The following is a 25,192-nucleotide window of genomic DNA, read 5'->3' as shown; positions in this document are numbered from 1 at the left end:
TCAGGATGACACTGATGGGAATGAAGGGGGTACAAAAAGACTGCTGGTTCACCTGTTATGTATACAGCCCTACTACAGCACCTGCTCCAGGCTCTCAAATTTCCTGCCTTTACCGCCATTGTGAAATGTGCGGCACATGCTAACAAAGATTATATAATTTCTAAAGGTAATGAGCCTGCTGATTGGGCAGTAATAGACTCTGCCAGACAAGACGCTGCCTCAGTACTTATTGTCTCAGACTCAGTTTGATTAGAATGTGATGTTTTGGCAACTTTATTATTGTAACTGCTAGCCACATAATAAACACCTATAGAATTATAGCAAAATGTAAATGATGATTGTGTTTAAAGACACGCTTAAACATTTGTCTCATGTCAAGACACAACGAGTATGTTATTTTATGTGTATGCTGATTTGTATTTTTTATTCACACATGTGCTGTAGTCACCGAGTTCATCCGTCAACCACAATAAGCCAGTGAGAGTTGCAGCTTCAAGCCCATATATGTTGACAGCATGGGGAGAAACCATGGGTGGTGGCAACAGTGGGTAGAGAGTTGCCCATCCTGACGTGTCATGGGCGTGTTTGAAAATATTTGAGCCCTGGCACTTATTTTTTTTTTACAAATTAAGTACTGCCTTGATACCTTAATATGCAAACCCAGAAAAACAGGAAATGCAGTTATGCCTCTAGTGTTGCTTCTGATAGCACTACAACAGGTGTCTCCAATAAATCGACACCTTCCTGTCCGGCTTCCTTAACAAAAGAAGAAAAGTGAAAAGAGGAAAAGCACACTTATTAACGTCCTGACTGCTCAAGTCCAACCCCTCCAATCAGAATGTAGCGCTCAAAATCACTAATGATGGCTCATTAAGGACTTAATGGTTTTGTGCACTACTTTCTGATGGGAGAGCATGGGCAGCCCACTCAGTATGCAGGCAACTTCTCTCAGGAAGGCATTTTTATCACTTCACACACGAGTAAGGTAGCAATATGGGCCTTCCTTCCACATATAAAAAATGGGTTGAATTGGCACAAAAATGAGTTGCTTCACCTGGACTACAACAGCACCTGCATCACGTCACTCTAAGTGATCCCTCTGCCTAAAGCCTGTCTACGCCATTGCCAGAGTCCGGACTTGCATAGTGCCTGCCTGCCTGCCCATTGCCTTCATCATCCAAAGGTAAGTAAAGCTGCCTGGGGTACTGCCACCTGGGGCTCCTTATCTAGCCAACACTATACCTGATGCTGGCTCTGCTTTTGCACCCGGTGCCCCTGTAGTGGGAATAATAAGGCCATGAGGGCTCTGTCCCAGATGATAGAAAAGAGCTCTCATGGGCCTCGTTTCCCCCACAGCAGCAGGCCCTTGTCTGTAGAGCCAGCTTGGGGGTGCTTCTGCTTGGAGCACCAGTGCAGTCCTTGCTGTAGGAAAAATGAGAACCCTGAGGGCTCTGTTCATTCAGGCAGAACAGAGCCCTCATGGGATTCGTTTCTTCCACAGCAGCAGAGCCTAGTATGTAGAGCCTGCTTGGGAGTGCTCGTGCCTGGGGCACCAGTGCCGTCCCAGCTGCAGGAAAAATGAGGACCATGAGGGCTCTGTTCAATAAGGTATAACACATTTCTCCCACAGCAGCAGGGTATGATATGAGATGATATGATAATACCATATCATATCATGATATGGTATTTATAACGCGCCTATACACAAGTGTTTCAAGGCGCGACGAGGCAGGGAAGGGAAAAAACAGTGGAAAGACAGACAAACGATTCTACTAGGCCAAGTGTCATTCAGATCGCGCAAGTGCAAGGGTAGGGAGAAGGGAAAGTGCCTGGGGGAAGGGAGAGGGGAAGTGCAGTACATGGGATGGAGGAATAAATACGATAGGTCAACGTCCTGATGGTGGCAAGTGCAAGGTAGAGCAGAAGTGCTGGTGGGGGGACTGAAGGGATACAGAAAACAGTCCCTAAGTGCAGGGGGTTTCCAGGGAGGCAGGGCAGGAGTGCAAGGGGTGGGACCTGGCCCCAGGGTCAGAGGGGTGGGCAGGTAACCAGAGCAGGTTAGGCCGGGGGTTTCAGCAGGGGAGAGAGGCAGAGAAAGCAGAAGCAAAGAGGAAGGTTTTGAGGTGTTTCCGGAACCGGCGATGGTTCTCCTCAAGTTTCAGGGAGGCAGGAAGGCTGTTCCAGAGGGATGCTCCTGCCGAAGAGAGAGATCGACCACTTGGAGAAGCGGCTGACCCTGAGGGAGTTAGAGGCAGATGAGCGGAGAGCCCGAGAAGGAAGGTATTTAGGAAGAGAGAGTTGAAGGTAATGCAGCCCCAGGCCCCAGAAGGCCTTGTGGATAATGCAGAGGGTTTTGAACTTAATCCTTGCAGCCACTGGGAGCCAGTGCAGAGATTTCAGTACTGGAGATATACAATCCCTGGGCTTGAGGCCAAGGACAAGTCTCACAGTCCTGTTTTGGATAAGTTGCAGAGGGCGGAGAGAAGAGGCAGGCAGGTTTAGCTAGAGGCTGTTGCAGTAGTCCAGCTTAGAGAGAACCAGGGCTCTGGAGACGGTGAGCTTTTGGGGGAAGGAGAGGAGAGGAGGAATACCTCTGAGGAGGTGCAGCTGGTAGTGTGACTTCTTAGAAACCTCAGAGATGTGAGGAGAGAAGGATGACACCAAGGTTTTTAGCCTTGCAGGTGGGAACAGGAAGAGGGCAAAGCGAGGCCGGTCAGAGAGCTGTAGGGAAGGAGGGAGAGGGTGTGCCTATGAGTAGAATCTTGGTCTTACTGGCATTAAGGCAGAGGTCATTGGCAACACACCACTCCTGGATAGCAGACAGACAGTCAGCGATGAGGGAGGGAGAGGAGGAGGCCGAGCGTAGCCTGAAGATAAGCTGGGTATCATCCGCATAGCACTGAAAATTGGGGCAAAGAGCAGCAATGCGGTGGGCAAGGAGTGCCAGGTATTGGTTGAACAGCCAGGGAGAGAGGTTGGATCCCTGGGGGACACCACAGGTAGAGAGAAAGATATCAGAGAGGAAGGACCCAAGTTGGACCTGGGAGGGCCGGTCAGAGAGGAAAGAAGTCAGCCATGCCAGAGCCTGTCCTGTGATACCCAGGTTATCATGGAGACGGTTGAGCAAATTGGTGTGGTTGACAGTGTCTAAGGCAGAAGAGAGATCAAGCTAGATGAGGACACATGGGGTGTTGGAATCAGGGTTGGAGAGCAGGCCTTCACGGATGTTCAGGAGAGCAATTTCCATGCTTCTAGCAGCCCTGAAGCCTGACTGATGGTCATGAAGACAACCAACAGATTCAGTGTGGAGATTAAGATGGGAGATGGCAAGTTTCTCCAGGAGTTTCCCCAGGAAGGGAGTGATGGAGATAGGGCGGTAGTTAGCCAGGCAGGAGGGGTTGGCAGAGGGTTTGTATGCATAGCCTGCTTGTGCATTTGCCTGGGGCACCAGTGCCTTCCGTCCTGTAGAATAAATGAGGACCATGAGGGTAGAACAGGACCCTCATGGGTCTCGCTTTTCCCAGAGCAGGGATAGAGTAAACATTAAGGATGCAATGCATATTTTTTCTCCACATTCTATTCTATCCCTGTATTTGACGTGATTCTAACTATTCTGGCTACCTACTACCAGTAATTCCAGAGTTCCTCATTCCATACCAAGTCTTTGCCTCCCATATCACAGCTTTACTCTCTGCAAGGTATGATGAAGTGTTCTCAATTGTAATGGACGCTTTTTTGTTTTGTTTTGAGGGGATGGAGTGATGATACTGATTAGATGCATATTCTTCTCTATAATTTAATATAGCCCTGTGTATTTGATGCAATCATAACTATTCTGGCTACACACCTTCCACACCTGGTTTTTGCCTCCCACTGTCAACGACAGGACTTGCCTTAGTGGGTTTATGTGGCTTTGGATCGAATAGGTAAGGCCTATCTCCCCTGGTAGACACGCCGCTGTTTGATATGAAATGCAGCACAGCTTAGTGGCTACCCAGAGGGGTGGCAGTCTATAAATGTGGAGGAAAAACCGATTGGGGGAAAAAAAACAGAGAAGTAGTCTTCTGGCAGATGCAGTAAACCAGTGATCCAGCAAAATATCCAATGGAAAATACAGAAGCAGGAACAGAAATGTAGCAGGTCTGAGCAGCCAGGAGGATAAGAGGAAGGAATTACGAGTCCAAAATAAGTAGGCAGAATGGAAGAAAACAGGACAAGGGGAGAGAGCCAGTAAGTAGCCTAGAAGCAAGAGCCAGGAATGGACAGCAAGAGCACCATAGCAATCAGAAAAGAAGCATGTTTGCGACTCATCACTTACTGTGTCGCTGTTCTCTTTGTAGAAGCTCTGGAGTGCACAACGCCATCTTGACACTGTGATGTTATTGCGTGGCAACGCATAGGACGTAGGCACCATCTTGGAATGGGCTGATGTCCCGTGCACTGTCACCATAGAGACGTAGATGCTTGCACTTGCCAGGCCTGTACACGGCAGTGATTCATAACACCCACATCACAGCTTAACTCACTGCAAGGTAAGATCAAGTGTTCCCAATTGTAATGGAAGCTTTTTTTGTTTTTGTTTTGAGGGGATGGAGTGGATGGTAGTGATTAGATGCATATTTATATCGATATTATATATACCTGTGTATTTTATGCAATTCCAGTTTTTCTGGCTACCCTCTTCCAGGCATGCCAGAGTTCCACCTTCCAATCCCAGTCTCTGCCTCCCACATCTCAGCTTTAATCACTGCAAGTTGTGAGGGGTCAGAAATGTGGGGTGGACAACTTGGTAAAGAGTTTTCAACTTTAGCCATTTTATTAAATGAAAAGTTTGGATAAACGTCTCACTATCCCTACCCTGAATAGGATTTCCCTGCCTAAAATAAACTAAAGGAAACACTCTAACAAAAGGATATCTGTCCCTCACACATGTACATGCAATAAAGCAATGAGGTAATTCACAATATGATCAATGTCTCTTCTCATAACCTGGGCAAACACCCCTTCCCCAGATCTGAGCAAGTTTCTGCTTTGCTGCTCAAAAGAAACAAGGAAATTCTGGTTTGGCACAAAGTTCCAACACCATACATAAGTATTTGAACTTGATAACAAAACGTTCTGTTATCTTAACAATGTACCAAAAGAAATAGTATGTTTCAACTCCTCTATGGTTCAAATACAAGTTTCACAACAACCAAATAGTGACCGAAATGTAGTCTTACTTTTCTTCTATCTTGGCTTTGGTAATGTATGCTTATATCACCTGATGATCTGTATTTTACAATACATGGGCAGCAAGTCTTACAACTGTTGGGCTTCCCAATATTCCCCTCTTGCCTTGAGCAATATTTGTTATATTGGTATTGCTGAGTTTTTAAAAATACTCTTGGCTTGGGTATTGCTTATAAGCTTTTGGTTTTCCTAAATCTTCTCCACGGGTTTTTGGGCCTTCCACAATCTAACACGCTTGTTTGCATAGTCGCTTTGATTCAACATGTATAACTTTCGTTGGTGCGGTATAGTTTGGGACTCAAAATTATAATCACTGCTTCTTTCACTTACACGCGAGTGAACCTGCCTGCCGAGAGCACGTGGACAGCGTCGGAGTGCTTCAGAGCCACTTGCAAGCTGTGAACTCACTGGTAAATCTCTTGCTCACGCTCTGTTTCGTGTTAGCAGGTCTTCTGTGCTTGTGGCTCCCGCGACTGGGCAGACAGTCTCCTCTGGTCCACCACCACTCAATCCACTGTGAAATGGAGCTTCCTCTGCTCTGGAGAGGGTCAGTTGCAACCCATCCACCTTGAACCTTTAAAGAGGGCACACTTCCCTTGCTACTGCTGCTCCCTGCTGCTCAACCTCTGCAACAGGGAGAACTAGAGGTAAAGACCCTCTCAGGACCCGTCACCGCTTCAGGCATTACAGTGGTCCCGGCGCCTTCTCTCGCCCGAGATTCACTTTAATCTGCATACACTGCCTGCGCTGCTTCCTCCTCTTCTGCTGCTCTACTCTCTTTACCTGCTCCTTAGGGGGCTTTTTTAGCCTCTCTGTATCCCTCAGGTGTAGGTCATCTACAGTATTTAGATGACCATTCCCACAGCAGTGTTCCTCTGCCTCCCTCTTCCTCATCCCAGTACTGGTGGAATTATGGGACTTGAAGTCCCTGCGAACAAAGTTAGTTCTTCTAACCTTTTCTGCTTTGAAATAAGCCATTTAAAGACTAGGGTTTCGGGGAAAATTAAACAGTGGAATTTCCCCTTCCTCCTGTCCTGTTTCCCACCCTGTGTGATCCTCCCGCAGAACACCACCCACAGGGTCGGGATCAGGAAGCGTCTGCCTTTCCCTGGCCACATGAGGAAGGTCCCATGCCAAGTTTTTGAGGGGAATCACTACTGATTCATCACAAAGTCAGATCAAGTGTTCCCAATTGTATGGGAAGCTGTTTTTGTTTTTGTGGTAGTGAGTGGGCGTCTGGGATGCAGTATATATTGTCCTCTGCACAATATAGAGTTGTTCTTTTTTTTTTTTTTAGTACATTGCCCTCTTCATCATGGACAGATCGTTGGCAGGTTGCCACTCATTGTTGGCGAGCCACACCTCCCTACAATCAAACTCCTTTTGCTCATCGTGTTAATATACTGAATCATATATTGCTTGGTTGAGTTGTTATATTACTTGTGCACCTTTCAACTCCTCCCAACTCAACAGTGTTATTTTAGCCCTGAGATGTACAAAGTTTTTGCTTAGACATTTAATTTGTAAAGCCATACATTGAACACGACTTCCACAATGATATGTTTTTCAATCGATTAAGGGTAGTCAACAAAGTAGACTTTATCCCACTTATCTTTGACGTCTGTGACCTTGGATATAAGCATGCCCCAAGGTTAGTATTTGCATGAATTAGGGATGTGCTAACTGGACAATGGAATTTATTTTCTGACAAAGTGGAACGTTGAGTATGCTGAATTCGTTTTAAAACCATAAAAACACATTGAATTAAATCCTCCTCAGATATCATTTGCACGTGCAGTCCCAAAAGAAGTGTGCAAACTACACCAGTTGAAATCATGGATACAGGCATACCATCAAACAAAAGGCAAAAGATGTATCATTTCCATCAAGAGTGTAAAATGGAAGTGTGTGTGTCTGCAGTGTCCAAGTTGCAGTGGGAAAAAGAGCAACGCCGAGAGGCATTTATGTAACAATGCATACGAATTACGAAAATAATTTTCCTAAAGGAAGCAGTCTGTGATCCAAAAAAGTAGGTGACCTAAAAGCTGACCCTGCAAATACAACAATAGCAGCAAAGAAAATAAATACAGCAACAGAGGCATCCTTCAAAGCTGCTAATTATTTGACAAAAAACAAATGTACTTTTACAGATGGTGCAATTATGAAGGGTACACTATTCTCAAACGGCTAGCCTCACTCTAGGGAAAAGATAGCCCTCCTACCTTATGTGATACACAACTTTATATGTGCAAAGGGAAAGCTATACTATAATTACCAATCTCTATCATATGAACTACAAACTGTTCCTGAAAAAATTGACCTTGCGCTAATAGAATAGTACTAGGTACCAAAAATATCAATTTTATTATACAATTTATAACGCACTTTTATTTAAAAACACATTAGCCCTCATTACAAGTTAGCCGGTCCGGTTATAAAGTGCTGGTAGCACTGTGTACCAGCACTATTACCGGACTGCACAATTCCGAGATAAAATGATGGTAACACTGGCATCGATAGATGCTATCCCTGTGCCACCGGTGCCGGAGGCACAGACAATGAAAATACTGGCAACCTTCAAAACACTTGTCAGAATCACAGGCAGCAGGGATCCATTGGGCCATTAAGACCATAGTATCACCGGCACTACCGGCAAAGAACTGCTCATAGAACCGGAAAAAAATACTGGCATCGCGTACCAGGAAGAGGTGGAGGAGAAGGATGAGGATGATGATGATGGCTGGGATGCAAGTGGTGAGACGGAGGCAAGCAGTCATACCCCCACAAGGCCACACCCTGGGCACTGACAGATGGGCAAATACATACACTGTACCGGCTAAACAGGGAGACAACACAAGAACTACTGATCCTAATCCAGGGCAACACAGGGAGCAGGATCGGCTTCCGGACAGCCATACCACCGCTGCTGAAGTTGGTGGCGGTACTGGAGGGCCTAGAGACCCAAGCTACTCCTCACTGATGACGCCCAACAAGGCTGAAACATGTCTGGGGATGCTTGTGGTCTCGTGCAGAAGGGATGTGACCTAGCAGTTCGGGCTGGACTACTCCTTTGGGGGTGGGACCAAGACTGATTTGCATATGGTCTTTCCCCTTTTGTAATGGCTTGGCAGGCGAAGAACGATGGTCTGGAGGGTTGCCCAGAGCAATGCCAGAGGTTAAGATTCATTCTAAACCTTCCAGCCATCACCTCTTTTGTTTTGCTATTGTCACCCTGAGTGGGACGGGTATTCCCAGACGTGGGTCCCGTGCCTGCTGGGCCTAGAGACCCAAGCTACTCCTCACTGATGTGGCCCAACGAGGCCGAAACATGTTTGGGGATGCTTGTGGTCTCGTGCAGAAGGGATGTGACCTAGCAGTTCAGGCTGGACTGCCCCTTTTGGGGTGGGACCAAGCCTGGTTTTGCATATAGTCTTTCGCCTACTGTAATGGCTTGGCAGGTGAAGAACGATGGTCTGGAGGGTGCCCAGAGCAATGCCAGTGGCTAAGATTCATTCTAAACCTTCCAGCCATCACCTCTTTGATTTTGCTCTGAATGGTCGCAATGGGTGTGCCACTGCATGAGGCTTTGGGGCAGGCTGCTGTTCTTGGCAGCTGACTAGGCTTGCAGTGGTGGCTGGGCCACCTGCGCTGCTGGCTGTGCCTCCTGGGCTGCTGCCTCGGCCTGCAGTGGTGGCTTGGCCTCCTGGGCTGCTGGCTGGGCCTCCTGGGCTGCTGGCTGGGGCTGTGTGCCTGGCGTTGCTACAGTTGCTGAATGGGTAGGCCATTGGGAGGCTTGGCTGGGCCTTGTATGGCCTGTGGATGGACCTGCACCGTCGCCATCGCCGTCAGTGTATGTGCCTGTTAGGGTGAGAAAACATAGCAGTTAGAGGCCTGTGTGTGAATTTGTTGCACTTGCATTACTCTACTTCGGCATTGCATGTTATCTGGCTTGGTCAAGATTGGGAGGGGGGGATTGTGCACTACTGAGTGCATGCCGGCATGTATGGGTCTGTCCGTTTTGGTTGGACTCATGGCTTTGTGGTTTGTCATTTATGTGTTAATTGGGGTAGTACTAACTGTCCAGTCATGCCACGGTGCACAAGACATGTGCACATGGGCACAGTTGCTTGTTGTGTCCAATGGCATTGCATGTGTTAGATTGGGCCCAACACCTGTCTTCTATGTGTGCACGGGGACTTAAGACGTTGATGTCACTGCTATTATCCCTTTCCTTGTGCACGTTTCCCAGGCCTCTTTAGTGAGCGTCTTTTGTGTGGACCAGGGCATTCTGCTGTGGCTTGTTGTACTCACTGCCATCCTGTTGGGTCCTGGATCCGGCCTCTGCTACTCCGACGCCCTCTATGCCCTCTAGATGCATGATTGAGCTGCATCGTTCCCCCCAGGCCATCGGTCGGATGGGTGACATTTTCCCGCCTCCTGTAGCCACCTTACTCAGTATAAGTCAGCAGCTGACTTGTCAGCAGTATATAATAAGATGATGACCAAAGCTGTGAATAGCCTTGCTCCTCAGAAGCTAAGACCAGAAAAGAGCATCCATTCTAAAAGCTGGTACTCATCAGAAATCCAAAACCTGAAACTTTAAAAAAGTAACGCTTTTTCGGTAATGGCAAAAACACTGTCCTCTGATGACAAATCCAACTACACCCGTGCAGCTAAAGAGCATAAAGAGGCAATCTGTAGCGCAAAAAAGTGCTCTTATGAGAATAGAATTAAGACTGCTGCATCAGACAAAAAGGAACTCTTTAGGAAGTCGAAGATCCCTGCCCTATTAATGTCACAATCATGAAAGACTCAGACTGGTGCACCCAAATTGAAAAGGCTATGTCCAGTAAGATCTCCTTGATCAAAGAGGACATTTAATCTAGGCTATCCCAACTGAATCCTCCATCTCCTATTGCTCATGTTCAGTACCGGCCATACCCGCCAAAGCCTTTCACTTTTTTAGAGGTTACTGAAGCAGATGTTCTGGGTATTCTAATCAGGATAAAACCCACTAGTTTATCTGCCCCGCCAAAATAGTCAAACCTTGTGCCAAGTTGCTTGTCCCTCTGATTACAAAGTTTTTAAATGCATCGTTTTGAGGAGCGTCCGTTGCTATAGACATCAAACAAGCCTGGATCACCCCTCTTCGGAAGAAGCTTTCATTGGATCCATGTATGGCGGGTAATTATTGCCTGATTACAAACTCTGCCTCCCTTCTGAAGGTTCTGGACAAAATTGTGCATAGACAGATTCAGATTCAGGTATTCTTGAGTGCACATAGCCTACTAGGCCCTAAACAATCAGGTTTTCGGAGTGCGCACAGCACTGAATCTCCATTGTTGGACCTGAAGACCAACATCCTACAATATATGGATAAGGGTTAAACCTTATTGCTGATGCTCCTAGGTCTTACGTCCGTGTTTGACTTGGTAGATCATTCCATTTTAGCCAGCAGGCTGCTAGAGCGGGCCTCTTTCTCCAAGGAAGCACTCAACTGGGTTCTCTCTTTTCTGTAAGACTGGACTGCCAAGGTTTTCCATGAGGACGCAGTGACAGAAGGGTTTGCCTTAACATGAGTGCGGCATGGCTCATGCTTGTCCCTTATCCTCTTTAATATCTTCATGCTCACACTGTTTGATCAACTAGATGCTGATGTTACCTGTTATGCCAACTATGCTGACGATACTCAGTGTCTTTTTCTGCTCTCAGGCGATTACATCAAAGACGATGAGGTCATCAATGCCACGTATAACCAAATTAATCTTTGGATGTTGCATAATGGCCTAGCCCTGAACAACTCCAAAACAGAGATCATAATCGTGGGCACTGGCTCTAAGTTGTGCCATTTAGATCAAGCCTATTCCTCCTTCCAAATTGCAGACTGTCTTCTCCCAACTCTCAAGAAAGTGAAAACCTTTGCAGTTACCATTGATCAAGAGCTCTCAATGAGGGCCAAAATCAGCTGCCTAGTGTCAAACTCATTGTATTACATCAAACTTTTGGCACAAATTAGACTGTATCTTGATGCATCCAGGTGTGTCACTTTTGCCAGGGCTATTATCAGGAGCCGCTTGGACTACTGTGCCAGTATCTTACTTGGCGCTGGGAAAGGAGAAATCAACCACCTGCAAGTTGTTTAGAACAACGCAGTGAGGGTTGTAGTAGGTCTGCATAAAACTGATCATGTGGCGGCAGCACAGAGATCGCTACACTGAGAGTCATGTTTCATACCCTATGCATTGCACAGTACTGTTTACATGTAGAGAGTCCATCGTACCTGCTGGCACAGCTCAAACGGCTACCGGCCAGACTTAGCCCCAGATCGAACAACACTGGTCTACTCCACATCCCTAGTGCAAAACTGTCACTAGTAAAAAATTGATACTTTCCAATCTCGACCCAATGTCTATGGAATACCCATCCTCTTGACCTGAGGTTGTACCCTAGTCTTTTCAGTTTGAAATGCAACCTGAAAAATTGCGTCTGAAACTGAAACACATGAATGAACGTGAACCCTACCTTGCTGTATGTGCCCCCTGTCTTCTCTCTGATTCTATATGTTGGAAATCTTTTTTGTGTTGTGTATCCATCTCAGCGCTCTTATGCCTCAGGGCTTCTGTTTCAGCGCTTTAGAAATAAAATAAATAAATACATACATTGATTCACGGCGGTGGGCTGCCAGCAGGTTCTGCACCCTCAGCCGCAAGTTGTCCCACCTTTTGCGGCAGTGCCTGGATGTTCGGGGGACTGACCCCATTGCAGTGACTCGACCGGCCATCTGCAGCCATATGGCTGACTTGCGCTGCTGTCTGGTGCGGTGGTTGTCACTGTCAAAAAGGTTAACTGCATTGATTGTCCATGTGGTCAGTCAATGCTGTTAATTCTGCCTCCGAGAAACGTGGCTTCCTGACCCGGACTTCTGGGACCCTGCTCTTGCTGCTTCTGGACATCCTGGCAGTGTTTCCTGGTGTGGATGCCTACATGAAATTCCCTATTTAAATTGGATTGTGTTTTCCAAAATGGATGCCGGCCAACTTCCAGTTCCTGTGATGGCGCTGTTTCCGGTGCCGGTGTTTCTAGTACCAGTGTTTCTGGCAACAAGGGGATGGATCTGGTGTTAGCTGCATGTTTTTTGACGGTAGCACCGTCTTTTTGCAAGTTTATCTGCTATTACCGCATTGCCAGTGTCACCGTTTCCAAATCTGATGGATGTTCGCTCCCAAAGAGTTGTAATCTGCTGGTGATTCTGCCATGCCGGTAGCCGGTAACGGTACTACTGGATTGGAAGAATCACAGGCATTGTAAATGAAAACCAATGACTGGTTTGTATAAAAACATCAGTATCGTACATACATAGGATCTGCAATACCCTATTGTGCATTCATTAGCATCACATACGTATTCATATGGCAAAGTTGCACTATTCTGTGCTATTTTCCTTATTAAATCAAGAGCCAGACTTTCTTTTGCTCATATAAAGGCCCTACTTGTACAGGTTTTCGAATGGATTGAGCCCTCCCACGTACTCCTCATCTTTTGACGCATGCTGTCCAGCTTGAGCTGCTTCCGAATGTGTTTATTTTTTTCAGCAGAAGGCGCTGTGCGTCGATGGCGTCGACTCGATGTCCCTTGCAGGCCTCCGTCGAGGATGATGTCATCGAAGGCATATATATAGCACACGCAGCGCCCTTTGGCTTCAGTTCCATTTTTCTGCGACAGCGATATCTTCGAAGAAATATGGCACACTTCTTCACTCTTATGGCGTATTTAGCAATTTCGAGACCGAGATGTCTTCATCATCGACACCAACTACTCCCAAGTCAGGTCGCAAAAAGTGTCGGGATTGTAGGTCGAAAATGTCTCTGACCGAACCCCACCGAATATGTTTATGGTAACTCAGAGTGGATCTTGACACCTCCTACTGCTCCAAGTGCCAGTCTATTACTGTAAAGGCCTTGAAGGAACATAATGGGAAGCTGAAGATAGGCCAAATCCCTAAATCCCCTAACCTTACTGTGAAACCTTCGACCAACAAGTCGAGAGGCGACTCTCCACGGAGGAAGAAGGCCAAGCTGTCGAGATCGAGGAGTGGCTCACACCACTCTTCTTCATCCTCGAAGAAATCGAAAAGGCACCGTAGGTCACCTTCGGCGACTGCGTCGTCAGACGCTTCCCCAGAGAGAGCTGCTCGTCCAACTAAAAAGTCCACTCTGGCCAAGTGGGAGGCCTTCCGAGCAGAGATGCTCATAATATTCAAGAAGCGAATGCCTCCAAGACATGCTCCTACCGCGCCTTCTAAAGAAGCCGAGAAGGAAAGGGCTCAACCGAAATCCTGCAATCCCTCGAGCCCGGGACAAAGTCCCGATCCGCATCGTGAACCATCGAGGCCTGTGTAGAGGAGGAACCGAGAAGTTTTAAATTGGATACTATCCTATTTTTGTTGTTGGGGGACCAGTACAATTGCGGGAAGAATGCAGAACATGTACATCAACAAGGTCCCTGTGTCCACTTGAACAACACCACTTCTACTTGGAGAAATGATAACTTTTCACTTGGTAGTAACAGCACAAATTCACTCTAAAAAAAGGTTTATTCAATATTTTAAAACAGGAAAAAGTAATAGCTAAAAACATTCTTTTGGTTATTGAATATTAACCAAAGACATGTTATTCAATTGTTGTTATCCACAGAGAGAGATTTTTTGTGTGGGTTTAGTACGTGACTTGTATTTTAGCATAGCATAGGTCAGAGTTTATTGCGTTCAACATACACAACAAATGCAGGTAACAACACCTTTTTATCTTCAGATGACACTTTTTGTTTTCTAAATAGGAGCCTAGAGAGGCAACAAAAGGCATCAACAAGTCACAGAGTACATTTTTTGTATATGTAAGGCCCTTAGGATGTGTCCTCCGACATAATAAGGCACTTTATACGGCCCTTATAGATGGTCTACATATGTTTGAGCCTCGGATCTATTAGGTGTTATCTCTAAACCTTATTGACAAGAGTTTTGGGCATATTTCAGGACGTGATTAAATGTGACTCAATCACTGGACCCCATTAGATTTCTCTGTGTTTTAACACTACAATATAAACAAATAAGATGATGAAAAACTGTTAAAACCTGTGCGTACTTCTGTTTACAAGATGTTTTTTTTCGTGGTGGTGAACACTAACCTAATTGTTAGTATACGTGGACTCAGGCTAGTAGGCCAGGCATATATTCCTTCAGACTCGATGGGGCAGATATCTTCTTTACTGTTTATCTGTCAAGATAGTATTGTTTATTACTACCTCATGTGAATTAGTATCTTTTCTTTTTTACAAATATATTATAGTTACAAACTGACGTCGTCTTGTACATTGTATCTCAACCAGGGTATCGAACTGTTGTTCACACTGTTTGAATTCTTCATGTGGCATTAATTCTGCAAATAAAAGGGCATATGTCAGCCTTATCTGTGTGTATTTATTCCTCAGCCAGATGTTGTTTTTTCAAATTAGCAACATATTTCATGATAAACTGCCGGGCTGTACTCCCGAGTTAAACAGGTCAAATATAAATGGTGTTTTCCTAGGTTTCTCATAGATCTCTAACAGTTGCTGGACCATTTCAATATCGTGTACACACGTATGCGTGCGTATAAATGCACTTGTTGTCCTAAACAGTATTTACATTGTCTATGCATTTTCGCCTACCTCACTATTTGTCTACTTTATTTTGGAATCTTATAGCCCTATGGAGGAAGAGCCAAGAACCTCTACCGGAAGTCCCACCCCCATTTTGCCTATATGTTGGTAGCCGGAAATTGCGGCATGCTCAAAGCCAATAATGGTACTGATTCCACAAATAGTCTTTGAAACAAGGTATCCATTGAGAAAACCCTATATGTCACTGCGAAGAAATAACTGTCTTCTGCAGGAAGTTCTGGAAGAAGTGTGAAGATAATGAAAGAGAATACTGGTGACGTTATGAGGAGCAGAAAATGACTCACCCAGAAGAGATGCCAATGAAGAAATAATATCGACTTTATAGAATCTGCTGATGAAGTAGCGAAGTAAGCACCGTTTCGGGAGCGAAATAAAGCTAGCACGTGCGGAGAAGCACTGAAGAAAATACAAAACCAGTTCACAAATGTACAGACGCAGTAACGCAAGTAGACAAAGTAATCATGAGGCTGGCTACGTAGTGAATAGACTGCAGGTGGTGCTGCCAGTGTATACATATATATATATATCGGAATGTATAGAATCTGGATGATCGACGACGCATTTTAGCAAACTTGTACCCCGTGAATGAAAGGGCTGGAAGTGTGGCGCAGTTGAATAAAGTAGCTGACAGCAAATGAAAATTCGAGAAGGCTTGCCTGGCCCAGTGTCAAAAGTAAGGGCCGTCAAGAGCCTGGTTATCTGCTTGAGAAGATACAGCGAATGTGAGAAGCGAGCTGAACTCCTGTTTGAGGTGTAACGGAAAAACACTAGGAGTGCCAATGTTTCTCCATTTAATAGTATTAAATACAATGAAGGAGGTCAAAACGTGGTCTGTAGTCACATGGTCAGATGAAAATAGACTTTGGGACGAGCTACACCGAGTCCAGAAGATAAGGCCATGCCTTCACTCCCTTTTATTCTCAGGCACAGTGAGCCATCGCAAGGCTGAGTTCAAATGCTTTAATTGAATGGCAGACCACAAGAGTTGATGGATGTTGGGCTAATTGGGTGAGGAGGCATGACCAAAGCCAACCCCCCCGCATCTGGGGTACCAGCTTGTGTGCTGCTAGTGTGCAGAATATTCCAGAAGGGTACAAGCATGCCAACCAATTGTAGAGGGCCACGTGTTAAGGAGCCCTATAGTTTGAAAAGCCAATAGTATATCGAGTATTAGGGCCTCATTACGACCCTGGCGCTAATGGTTTAACGGCGCCGTAAAGAGCGTCGGCGCCGTTAAACCATTAGTGCCTGATTACAAGGTCCCTTAGCAGGTTGGAGGCTATAACGCCTGCTTTTTGCAGGCGTTGAAATCCAACCCGCTAAGGGACCTTGGAGCTAATTACGGCAACCGTAATTTACGGTGCCGTAATTAGCGCCTTCTCCATCCCCATTATGCCCTAAGGGGCAAAATGGGAATGGGGAAGGGCAAATAGTGACTGGGGAATTACCGCCCCCGCCAACCTTGTGATGGGGGCGGTAATTCCGCCATCCACCATGCCGAAGGCCGGCATGGACCATGGTGCTAATAGCACCATGGTCCAGCGCCTGGGTCGTAATGAGGCCCTTAGTTTAACACGGAAGATGACTTGCACTTGTGGTGGGCTTAGTTGACCACCTGACCGTAGAGACCAGTCATGATCCCCGCCCCTACAGAAAGTATACTTAGATGTTCCCTTTAAGTCTATCACATCCCCTAGTAGACGTCACTTATGATGAATTTTTAGTAAAAAGTTGTGTGTTTTTATGTTAAGTGGTTGAGAGACCTGAGCGAACGTCCGTTGATATCTGTTGTACTCCCTGTTTTAGATAAATGTTAATAAAACGGCTATAATTTTTGCTTCCTGAGTCGGTCCGATTATTGATGTATGAATAAGATCTGCATCCCCATCCATCTCAGATACTGTTACCCCGTCTTAACGGACCCCAATGGGTCCACTTGGTAGCAGAGGATGGTTCAGATCCGTCGGTCAGTACGCTTTTAGAACTTTCGGTATATCGAGCGTCCTCTGCCATTTAGCTGGAGGATCACGAGGCTTCCTGTGGGGAGCAGTTGTTATAGAATTCTTGCAAGAAGACTGATACTGGTGGGGAGGGTCCCTCTTTCACAAAATCCCTCCTGGTTTCCACAGGCACTGAGCGGACCGAAGGCGACAGTGGCTGGTTGGAGGAGGAGACGATCCTGAGGGTCAGGAGCTGAAAGGTGAATGGTGAGTAGATTGAGGGGGCTGGCAAAATAGGGGAATGGAGATTGTGGTAAAAGTATAAGGTGATGGGGGTGTTTGATTAATATATGACAAGGAGCGTCTAGACAAGGAGCGTCTGTATAATCCAGAGTCCTAAGCTCAAGGAGCTTTTAGAAGGAGTCATTTCAAAACCCATGGGATACTAAGACGGCACGTGGACAAGGTCTATGAGAGGAAATTATACAGTCTCCTATCTGGGTATTTTAGGAGCGAGAGCTAGCAGTGAAAAGCGCTAAGGAGATATATGTTAAAGTTAACTAGTTTGTCTGTTTGTGTATTTTGTGTATTGAAAAAGTGAAGTGTCGAAGAGCGATAAAAATAGGCTGTCGCGAATAGAGATAAAAAGTTAATATCTATCTTTTTAGTCATTCTTGGCACCGACTGAACCGGTAGATTGGAGTAAACTGAGAGTGAGAGGCTTTGAGCGGCGACTGTTGGTGCGCGCTCATATTCATTATTTTTCTGAAACGTATTTTGTGTAAATCAACAGTAAGTATTGATAGTCAATTGATACTTGTCACAATGGGGGATGTTATTCCACTGATGCATCTATGCAAGCAACTGGCAAAACACGCACCCAAGCTCACACAGTATAGTGTAGGACGGATCAAGGGTACAGCAGACATAATGTTCATGCCATGGCCACAAGGGGGATCGCTGTCTTAAGCGGTTTTGCAACACATGACCACATATGTGCACGCTGTGTACACAGGGAAGAAATAGGAGAAAAGGCTAGCTAGTTTAGAGCTCTGGAAAATGTACTAGGAGGAAAGAGAAGATCCGCCTCCTGAGAGGAAGGTGTTGAGCCTTCTACCCCCTTACCGCGCCCAAAGTAAATGGCAATAGTGCAAAAGATGAAGGATTGTATCATTAAGGGAACTAAAGGCTGCAACAGGATATAGTAATCCGATACATGAACCGACTGCTTATAGCAGTGATGAGAGCCCAGAAAGGATTAAAGGAATGGAGGTGACATTTAAGGTCTTACAAGACAAAGAGGAGAAAAGTGAACAACCGAATGTATCCCTAGATGTAGAATGGGAAATTAAGAGTTGGAAAGGAGAAAAGGATAAAGCTGACTAGGTTACGCTCGTACAGAACGAATGGATGGGTGGACAGATACTGCTCAAACTCGATGGGAAGAGTATTGAGGAAGTAAGGCGAGGGGAAGAACAAGATGAGTAGGATAGAAAAGATAGGAGAGAAACGATATAAGGAAGATGAGCATAAAAGAAAGAATAGCTAAAGACGAGCGCAGATGTATCGGAGCAGCAGCTAAGAAAGGAAGAAAGGGCAGAGGAGCAAAGGAAGTATGACAACAGGCAGAGAGCAATCGAAGAACAAGACAGATTAGAAAAGAAAAGAGAAGAGGAAGAAGAACAGAAATTACGAGAAAAAAAGAATGCAAAGACGAAGGGATGAAGAGAGGCGTAGAGCAAACAAAAGAAGGGAAGAGAGAAGACAGGAGGAGAGAGATAGATGGGAAGCAAGGGAACAAAGGGAATTACACGAAGGAATGGAGCGACAAAGGAGACAGCGGGCACGCGATATTGATTGCATTGAGTAAGAGCTGATGGAACTGAGTTCAGTAATATCATGGGGCGACATAGAGGAGTTTCTCTCATCTCAAGGAGCAATGCCAGGACCGTCTATGGTAAACCGAGATGAGAATTTCAAGATAGAAAGCATCAGAGATAGAATCGATAAATCTTATCAGGAGATGAGAACAAAAGGTGAATCGGGAAGCAAAGGAAAAGAAGTTTGATCAATAGTTGCCCACTGACGAGCCAAGGAAGGAAGTCTGTTTAGTCTCGAGCATAAAGCCTTGTCTTTAGACAGACTGACTTTAAATAGGGATAAGAAAGATGAAGGCCATACTAGTTGGAGACTGGACATGTCAGATGAAGACAGAGAAATGTTCTGTGGGGAGGAGCGAGAAAGTGCAGGCGTCCCGAGGGATGTTTTCAGACAGACAAGGAAGTGTGTTGGTTGGATTTAGACCAACCTAAAGATAAGATGCCAGATCCCAAGGCATAGCCAAAGCAACCTAAAGGACGATTGCATAGTGCGAGGGGGGAATTGCCACCATTTGTGAACAAGTTGGGGTCATTGCCATGTTGAAGACAATCGGAAACCATTGTCCCTACTATGGATAGGCAGACATTGGGAGACAATTGCGGATTTGGGTTCACGCAGTTCCCCATATTAGAGAAAGGAGGGGCCAGACCGTAGTATATCCCTTGGCCCCAGATGGACAAGGATAATTTAAGATGTAAACTCCCTAGTTTAACGGCAGGTATGCGAATATGGATTTATGAGCTAGGAAAGATGACAGGAGGAAATATTCTAGCCCTAGGGGACCTTAAGGGTCTCCTAGTAGCTATTTCTGGGGAAAGGGCTGTTGACATTTGGATGAGAGCAGGTAACTCAAGTGTCACGGCACAGAACACAGCTCTTGATGGAGCGCCATTTAATAATTGTAGGGCCGCTGTTTGAAAAGCGCTCACAATATCCTGATACGTCAGATATGGGTGCAATTATGGCACGTAAAATGAAAGATGACAAAGATCCGCTTGCTTATATTCAAAGTATTCAGGAACGCTGGACTTTGGAATGCAGGAGCCTTGGGGAAATTAGTGCCAGTATTTTACCACATTTTGTGTCAGGGATTGCCAGAACAGGTATAGAGTCAGCTCAAGAAACTAGTGGGAATGGAAAGCGAAGCCATGGGAAGAAATACAGTTGACTATCGTGCATCATTGCTGACTGTTACAAGAGAAAAGTAAGAAGAAAGAGGATGCTAGGAAACTTGAGGAGGCTAAGTTAGTAGAGAAGAAATTGTCGAAGTACGCCATAGAAGGAGCAGTACTGACAAGCAGAGAGGGGCTGGGAATGCAGCAAGCAGTAGGTACGACACAGGCGAATAATCAGTGCCAATCAGATCAAGGAGGGAATGTGTTCGCGCCAGGAGTCAGAGGAATGGGCTTCAGAGGAAGAGGTGGTTTCCAGAATAATTAGGGTGGCTTTCAAAATAACCAAGGCAAGTTTCAGATTATGCAGAATGACAATCAAAATATGCAAGGAGGCCAAATTAGAAGGCTCCCACCTATATGTCAGACATGTGGCATGACAGGGCATATCGCACGAACATGTGGGAGCTAAGGGTATGTACAGAATGGGCAATTCTCAAGAGGGGGGTACAGCTTATCCTCCAACATATAGCTTGCAAAGTAGGGATGGGTCTGCACAAGATCAGACAGTGTATCAAGCACAAGCGCTGCAAATGCAACAGGCTTTGCAACCACAGCAAGCACCATTGAATCCGCCGCAAGGGCAGTCACAGCACACACCCATGCAGATACAGCCGAGTGCAAACACGGCATAGTTATTGACACCTAGAGTAAGGGCTATCAATGTTATGGGAGGAAGTCCTTTTACAGGTATGGCAATAAGTATGTATGCATACATACTTATTCCCGTATAGTACATACACAGCTCACAGGGGGACTTGATGTGTTCAGTACTATCGGTGACACCGAACCCCCAAGAGGAACCAAGGGTGGATGTTACCATAGGAGGCAAATCGTTTTCTATTATAGTAGACACTGGGGCATCTCTCTCATGTATACGAGAGGGAAAATATCCGTTATCGGGAAATGCCATGAATGCCCAGGGCTTATCTGGAGCTACAAGTAGAGTTCCTTTTACTGATGAGTTACCAGTGTGACATGTCTGTACCGTTATTGTATTCAATGGTTAATATTCTGGCCCGAGATCTAATGATGAAGTTAACTATGATGATTTCCTTCACTGATGAAGGCATAGTGTGTTCCACTCCAGGGATACATTATCTAAACGTGGGTGAATTTATAATGGCGTTTACAGGGCAAATGTCTCTGCGAGGGATGCCATTAGTGCCAGAAGTCTTTCTGTATGGGGAACGAATTTTGTTGACATGGCTACCCGGTCTAGTGGGAAAGATTATGAGAATACCTGATGAGTTCTTGTTCAGGCCACAGGTACCTATGGACGAAAAGGGGGGACAGACTATTCCCCTAGAGTTGCAGGCAGCCATAGGGCAAGGAGAATTGGCCATGCTCGAAGGAACCGATGAAAAGGGCATGTGATAGAGAACGGTAATTGCTATTGGGGAAGGGCATAGATTGACATCACTGACGAGGATGTGTTTAGAGCTGATCCGTCAGATGATGAAGTATTATTCGAGATGAGTATTACATATTGTATCAGAATAGAGAGAAGGGAAAACCCGCAGCGAATGGTGATAGTACGGCAGCGGCCAGCATTTTTTGATGAAGACATGGAAAAAGTGCCAACCTCTTTAAGGACTACAGGCCCATATGACGTAGGCCTATTGAAAGGGGTGGGAGAAGTTAAGATTAAGCTGAAACGGGCGCAATTTTACCTCAAGCTAGACAGTACCCGATGTCTCGAGAGACGGATGAGGGTATTTTTAAGACTATATCAGCCATGATGGAACAGGGTATCTTAGGGACGTCAGAGTCACTGGGCCTCATTACAACTCAGGCGTTAAGGGTTAACACCGTCGTTAACCCTTAATGCCTGATTCCAATTTTAACGGCTGCTTTTAGCTTTTAGCTTTTAGCAGCCGTTAAAACCCATGGCGCTTACCCGCCTTGGTGCTAATTACGGCACTGTAATTTACGGAGCCGTAATTAGCGCCTTCCCCACTCCCATTATGCCCTATGGGGCAAAAATGGGAATGGGGAAGGGTAAATGGGAAATGGGGATTTACCGCCCCACTCACCTTGGAATGGGGCGGTAAATCCGCCATCCACCATGGTGTAAACGTAGTTTAAACCATGGTGGTAAAGTTGGCGTACTTACCGCCTGGGTCGTAACGACCCCAACTGTGTAATACTGCTGTGTACCCTGTGAAGAAATCGAAAGGAGGGTTGTGGAGACTAATTCAGGACATGAGACCAATTAAACAGATTGTAGAGGCAGAGTTTTCTCAAGTTGCAAATCCTGCGCAGATTTTATGTAGTATCCCCACAGAGGCATAATATTTCACAGTGATTGACTTTTGAAAAAAATGTGTTTTTCTCAATTCCCTTGCATAAGGACTCCCAAGACCTTACGTCATTCACGTTTCGTCAGACTAAGCTGAAGAGTACTTGTTTGCCCCAAGGGTATTGTGAATCTCGCTATCGATCTTTAATAAGGTCCTGCAGATGGACCTAAGAAATACCGATTTGTAAAGTGCTGGGCTGCAGTACGTAGATGACATTTTAGTTTGCAGTATGACTGAAGAGGAGTGCAGACGAGATTCGATTCAGACTATCCTAGCAGACAAGAGATATAAAGTAGTCAAGGAAAAATTGCAATATTGCCAGGAGGAGGTGTTGTACATAGGCCAGTTAATTTTGCATGAGGGAAAGAAAGTTACACCTGAAAGAGCGTGGGCGATTATGAAAACGCCAAAACCGCACACTATAAAGCAAATGCAGCAGTTTCTGTGATTGTGCAACTATGTTGGAGCATATTTGATTATAGTTCATTTATGTGATCCCTTTTGCAGGCTTTGAAAAACCCCCAATTGAACAAGGAAAAAATAGAATGGACTGAGGAAATGGAGAAGGGTTTGAAGAACTGACAATAGCAATTTGTTCAGCTCTAGTTTTAGGAATTCCCAATTATTCTGAGGAGTTCTTCCTGTTTTCGCACACGAATGGGACAGTTATGACAGCAGTGCTTACACAGAGGACTACACTTGGGAATAAACCTCTGGCATATTATAGTGGGATTTTAGATCCAGTTATGAGAGGCCACTTTCCATGCAAACACTTACTGGCAGCATCCGCGTTCACCATTGAGAAGTCTACAAGCATTGTGATGGGGTGTTCCATGACTTACTTGCTGAGTGCGCATTGTTTACTGTTTTGGAGAATCCTAAGGGTACGCTGATGTCTCAGAGTGCTTCTGTGTATGAGATAGTTATATCAAATCCAGCGATCAAAATAGTCAGGTGTAAAATAGTGAAGCCTGCCACATTCATAGCCAAACCTGTGACAGCAGATGAGCAAGTGCATGAATGCTCCAACTATGAAGAGTTTTATGACGAGATCCCAAGGGTAAAGGAGAATGCTCTAGTGGGGCGGGGGTTCTCTTTATTGACGGGTCATTAAAAATTGATCAAACTGATAGACAAAGGCATTCAGGTTCAGCTGTGGTAAGGCACAGAGATAATGGGGAATCTGAAGTGGTAGCAAGTGCAAGACTACGTCTCACTTTTCGGCACAGGCTGCAGAATTGGTGGCGCTTATTGTCATGTTGGAGACACACGCAGCACGCAGGGCAGGAAGTGACGGTGCTGCAGGGCTAGCCCATTGGAAAAGGAGGGTCTACCCCCGAGTGTACGGAACTCCAGTGCAACACGCTGAATTATTGGACAGGCTTATTAAAGCACTACAACTCTCAGTAGCTCAGTAGCCATCGCAATAGTTAAATGCGCAGCACATGCTAAGAGAACTGACTTTATCTCGGGAACAAAGCTGCAGACAAAGAGGCCAACAGGGTTGCATATTCTCCAGATATTTCTAGTTTTGAATCTCCAGATGTAAAGGAAAAAGTGCTCACAATTATGATTTTAAAGGAAGGGTTTAATCATTTGTCCAGAACACAGTTGATGGAAGTTCAAGGCAGTACTCCCCAGGAAGAGAAAGAGTTATGGAAGCAGATGGGGTGTTCTTTATCCCCCTCTCAAGCATTGTGGTGACAGGACAGCACTGGAAAGCTGGTGATGCCTGAAGCCTTATTAAGGGTAGCGCTAGAACAGCTACACTACCCTGCGCATGTAACTAGGGAAAGCCTCGCAGCAGCTATTGAAGAGGATTAGTTTGTACCAAATTTGTTAGAACACGTTGCCTTTTATGTAGTAAATTTCATCGTATGCCAAAAGTTTACTGCTGGGCACACATTGCGAACAATCAAAGGAGTAATTTCTCGACCAAACAGTCCTTTTTCAGCATTTACATATCGACTATGTCGATATGCTGCAGGTATATAGTGGATATTGGTATATGATAGTGGTGGTGTGCCCCTTTTCGGGATTGATTGAAGCTGGTTCATGTACACACCCTGATGCCACTTGCGCTGCAAAGTTTTTAGTCCTACAAGTCTTTCCTAGATCGGGAGTTTGTGAGGTGCTGAGATCCGACAATGGGCCCCATTTTGTTAATGAAGTATTTGAACAGATTGCTTAGCCTATTGCTTAGCATAAAACACAAGTTTTCTTCTGCTTATCACCCGCAAGCGAACGGGATGTGTGAGAGACTCAACAGCCTTCTCTAAGAGTGAATTGCCAAGTCAAAATTGACACTGAAGAAGGGATTGCTGTATTGCCTGCCCATTGCATTGTATGCATTAAGGAATCATCCTGGGTCGGACCACCACCTCACACCTCATGAGCTAGTTACAGAAAGGTGAATGAGAATGCCCCTGACACTTCCAGTAGAAGGGATGCCCAGACGACTGCAGAATTGTTAGGAAATGAGCTACATGCGTATTTGACATGTATGACTGCTAGTACCTCTGTCATTTCAGATCAATTCAAGTGTAAGGGGTGTCGGTAGCAGGACACAGATGAAGACCATTCAGCAACCGGATCTAAAGAACTACCTGTACCCAAATTATTTGTTGGTGATTCCGTTTTAATACGCAACTTCACTGGAAAGTGGCATGAGTCCAGTTTCTGTGGACCATAGATTGTGGAGAATATTACTCCATATGCAATAAAAGTCCAAGAAAGGCGTATCTGGATTCACCTGGCATCGTGAAGCTGTATGCTGGTGAGATCGGAACTCCCTCAACCGATTCGGAAGCAAGACAAGAAGCAGTTCAGCACGTGCAGACTCGATCAATGACGAGGAAGAAGGATGCTAAGATTGCTGATTTAATGAATGCAAGTATGCATTTGAACTGTGGCTTACCCCGGACACTCTTTATAGATGTTTAGCAGG

This window comes from Ambystoma mexicanum, chromosome 3q, assembly GCF_040938575.1.
Source record: "Ambystoma mexicanum isolate Mex_15411 chromosome 3q, UKY_AmexF1_1, whole genome shotgun sequence".
In the NCBI taxonomy this organism is placed as follows: domain Eukaryota; kingdom Metazoa; phylum Chordata; class Amphibia; order Caudata; family Ambystomatidae; genus Ambystoma; species Ambystoma mexicanum.
The sequence above is the reverse complement of the archived record's forward strand: the minus strand, read 5'-3'. Positions refer to the sequence as shown.